This window comes from Nasonia vitripennis, chromosome 4, assembly GCF_009193385.2.
Source record: "Nasonia vitripennis strain AsymCx chromosome 4, Nvit_psr_1.1, whole genome shotgun sequence".
In the NCBI taxonomy this organism is placed as follows: Eukaryota; Metazoa; Arthropoda; class Insecta; order Hymenoptera; family Pteromalidae; genus Nasonia; species Nasonia vitripennis.
In genome coordinates, this window is record NC_045760.1 from 7,684,644 (window position 1) to 7,689,635 (window position 4,992).

Consider the following 4,992-nt stretch of genomic DNA (forward strand, 5'->3'; position numbering starts at 1 on the left):
TACGACGAGCTCTCCCTCCGGCTCGGCGCGAATCGGTCTCTTCCGTAGCGACTCGTGCCCCATAGCGCTGCTGGCTACCCCCTCCGCTTAAGGCATTCTCTCTCGACCACTATTCATCCACCCCCGCCAACGACGTGCTCTATCTCACGCGCGCGCGCGCACCCCCTTCTTCCCTCCCCTCTCTATCTCTCTCTCTCGCTCTCCGCCCCAACTTCGAGCAAGATCTTCTGCTTCGCGTATGCACATGTGTGTGTATGTGTGGGTACACGTCCGTGTGGGGCTGGTGCTGCCAGAGGAAAGAGCTGAAATCTCGCTCGTCGGGGGCTCGTTCACTCTCTGCCCGACTCTCTTATTTATCGCTCTCCTCATCTGCCTATTGTCCCCGTTCCCCCTCCCTCGCTCTGGCTCTCGCCGACCCTTTCCGGTTTCACATTACCGCAAAGCTTCGCGTGCAGCTTTTCAATTCGGCGCGGAGCCGTGTGAACGAGCGAGAGAGATCTTTTTCTGACCGCCGTGCACTCGTGCTTTTAATTAATATTCGTAGCTAATTAGTAAGGAGGTATAGCCGAGGGAATAATTGAATGGCGAGATACCTATACACGGTTTGCCGGTGGACGGAGGAGAGCTTGATAAAAAAGCGAAGACTTTACGCCGAGCGGGGGGTCGATCAAATTAAAAGTTAAGCGACATCAGAATTCTGCAAAAGCGTTCTTTTTTCTTCAATTATTTTAACGAGGATCCTCCGGTAAAATCAATGGCGAGTCGTAATTATCCGAGCATTTTGTTTAACGAACTTGCGTTGTTCACTTTTAATCGATTTGGAGCGCAACGGGGTGAGAAAAAAAGCTGGCTTTGACTTTTGAATTACTTTTTATAGTCTCCGCTTTTGACGATTGCGCATCTTGGCTCTGTTAATACGCTGTGGAAAGACATTTTTATAAATTAATGCGGTAATTGTTTAGCACCAGTGACATAATCGGAATTGTTTGAAAATCATAAAAGTGTCTGCGTCCTCGTTCTTTTTTTACGCTGTTCCAGGAAACCTATATTTCCTTTAACCTACTCAGCGCAACAATAATAAATTGAGAGTGCACGTTTTGGAAAAGTAGGTAAGCGCTCGAAATGCAAACGAGTTATTTACAATTATATCATTATATCTAATTCCAAACTATCTGCATACACCTCCGCACGCACGAGCGTTACAACGTTAAATCAATTTCGAACTCGACTTTTTTCTCAACTTTTCGTTAAAAGAACGACCGACTCGTCCCTATGTTGCAATCGTAAAGATACGAAGTTCGAGTAAAGCTGCGGCTGAGTCGTTTTGCCGCAAGTTTTTGAATGCATAAAATCTTACAAATTTGCAAAGCCCTACTGCGCACTTTTCGACTGGATTTACAAGCGCAGCCGCTTATACATGCACTAACAAAGTTGCTCTGATTTATTTTATCCCACTTTCTGCGAACGTAGAAACAGCAGGAGATATAACAAAATCAAATCGCAAGAAATTTCCGCTTCTACGCAATGCCGGCCCGACTATGCTCGGATCTTACTACTGAATCGAGAATCAGAAGCTGACGGGCGAACGAACGACTTTTGCAGGTACACGCGGATCGAAACTTTGCCTTCGGAACGCATTGTACAAGCAGGCAGGTGAGGTAAATTTCGCGGGCGCAGAGCTTGGGAGGAAAAAAAATTATAGTCCATAAATAACAGCAACAGCGCTGAAACGAGTGAAAATACGAGCACAGATATCATACACAGTTTCGCCAATCCATTCTCATAACAGCCCGTAGCTCTCGTTGCCAGCGTAAAGTAGTCACGCTGCGCATACGCTCAGGCGCATTTATAACCGTCTACTTATTTCTCTCTTTCTCTGCCTTCTTTTCAACTCCGCCATGCCGATTGCCAAGGAAATATTCATTCGGCTACATTCTCGCGCGCTGCACATGCACGCACAAGTTCCACGGCATGGTGTATAGAGTTACGCCGGAGCAGAGCCAGCCCTTCATTATATTCTTCTCCGGATATGAAGCGCGCTCCTTTTTTTTCTGGCCTTTACGCCGCGTTCTATTCACCTGAGGGCCTTTGAATGCGACTCCCTTTGAAGAATATAATATAAATAAAACGATGCGAGCGAGCGAATGACGGCGCGGAACAAGTGGTTGAATGAAAGCCCGGCAGCGCGTGTATATAGGTATATAAGAGATGTATGTAGGCTGTATGAGATCGCATTCGCAGAAAATTTCACCGTAAGTATTTTCGTATGCACGTAGAAGAATTATACGACTTAATTAAATATATATGTTCGAGGAGGATTGTTCCTTTCAGGATTTCTAGCTTCCAAACGCTCACAAATGACCTTCATTCGAGGCGGATATATATATATATATTATATAGTCATTTTGGCAAGACTCCCCCCCACCACCCCTCCACCACCCCCCACTACCCCCCCCCCTCCACCACCCCTCCACCACCCCCCCCCCCCCCCCCCCCACCTTGGCCCCCCCACCAAAACACGTAAAATTCTTTCATTTTTCTGTTATTTTCGAAAATCTCAAAAACCCCCCACCCCCCCACCCCCCATCGCCCCTCCACCACCCCCCTGCCTGGCCCCCCCACCACCCCCCCACCAAATAACATGACTGCTCTCTGCGTTATCGGGCTTGAGACCGTCATACTTTCACAACGCTATTGCGTAGTAAAATAAGGCCGCATTAACAGTCCAATTAAATACAAATTTATAACATATTATGATAGATTTAAATTGGATAATATTAAATAGAATTAAGGTTTAGGTTAAGGTAAGAAGTATCAGTTCCAAGAGAACCAGATATTGAAGATCTCTAATTTTATTTAAGTTATAAGATTAAAGTTAATTATTAATAACGTGTAAATAAGTTAGGGAATAATTGAGTTCAAAGAACTCAAAGAACCATCAGAAAGTATAATCATTATAGATGATTCACTGATTGAATAAACAACAAAATGGACAAGATAAGCGAGATCAAAGACCTCGATGAATTTTCAGGTAATATGAGTAGTCAGACAGAACTAGAGAGACAGAATAAAGAGACAGTTTTCCAAATAATTTAATTTTCAGGATCACCTCACGTCTCCCAATGGCGCGCAACTCGAAAAGTCTATCATTTTATAGATGCCTTTTGCGGCACAAAGATTTAAACATTAAGAACATTAAAAAAAATTAAAATTAATTTAAAAAAATATATATATATAAATTCAAATGATGAATTTCAAGCGTCAGAAAACTTCAAAAACTAGCTAAAACTATTTTAAATGCCATTAATAGTAGAAGTTCAATGTTAAACAATACTTTTACTTCCAGTAACAGGTTTTCTTATACAATAAGATCGATCATTTTCAACCATCCAGAACATAATTATCAGTTCATGAAAATAAAATTTTGAAGATAAAATCACACAGAAACTACAATAGGGGGTTGGCGAGCGAAGCGAGCAGGGGGGCGGAGCCCCACTAGTATATATATATATATATATATATATATATATATATATATATATATATATATATATATATATATATATATATATATAACAGGGAAAGAGCTTTGCGAATAAAAGAGCCAAAGCATAAAAAAGCTGGCTGATGGCGGCCCGTTGTAATTTCCGCGTTCGCTCCTTCTCTCTAAACAAAGGCACACGCGGGCGCGCGGACCGCAGAAAAAAAAAGATCACCCGTGCGCGGCTACAAAGAAGCGTTACCGAGCTCATTTAAGCTCGAAAAAAGGAACAAATTATTTTAATTGCAAAATATCGTATAGTCGAGAGAAAGAGAGACATGTGCAGGCCAGGCGTTTCGCTCTTAATTATTTTTCAACGGTGCGCGCGTTGTTACCACTGCGCGAGCCGATAGCCCTGCTATGTACTCTCCGCGCGAAGAATTTCAACGATATATAAGCTCGCGTACGTATTATAAACACACATACACAGAGGGGCAGCGGTTAACATTGGCATTCGCCCAGTTTGGCCGCAAAAGCGCGCGCTGCACGTATAACGTGACCTGTTTTCATTATTACCGAGTTGCTTCTCTCTCCCTCTACTCTAGAGTCCTGCGTTTCTGCCTTTGCATATTTGCGCATCGCGAACTTTCGTATTACATGCGTGTATGGAGGGGGCGCGGATTCATGCCGCTTAATATTCCATTTTATGCGCCGCGGCGCTTTGACGTCCCTCGGCACCGACGAGTCTTTTTCTCTCTCTCTCTCTCTCTCTCTCTCTCTCTCTCTCTCTCTCTGCAGTTGTATAAGGATGCGGCCTGTGGAAATGATCCCGCGAGAGCCGCCTGAATCGCCGATAGGTGATGCCAATACGGCCTGTATACCAATGTTTATCAAGGATACGTCCAGCGTGCGTTTGGCTAACTTTTTCTTCTGCCATGAAACGCGAGTTGTCGAAAAGTTAGAGCGCAGCTTTGATCATTCGTTGCCGTGCGCGTCTGGCGGTATTCGACTGTTTCCACTGCGCCAGAACGTGCGGTCTGACACGAGTATCAAGAGCCGCTCGGACGGTTCATTAGTGAATTTCGAACTTGCGTGTGGAGGTTTTCTAGTCCACTCGAAGCTATATACTTGTAAGGGACTAATTGCCGGCGTGTATGTACCTTCTCGAGGGTGAGATTCGTTTGCTGTGGGACGAACGCAATCCCTGATTATTTGGCTATCAATCTTACGCTGCTGAGAACATTGTTTTTTTTTCTCGCTCCCTTCCGACCCTGCGCGTTCTGAGCACGTTTTGGGAACTCTCCACAATCTCGGGAAGGCATCGATTTAATTGTGATTCACGCGGGCGTTACAGTCGCTCATTGTCTTGTCCGAGGCCACTGAGAGATTTCTCTGATTTTTCTTCATCTTCTCTGCTTATTACTGTATTTACGTGTGCACGTTTACTATTTTATCGAGCATATGTCGAGACGTTAACAAGCACGGACAGTTAGTGAGTTACCAGGAATTGC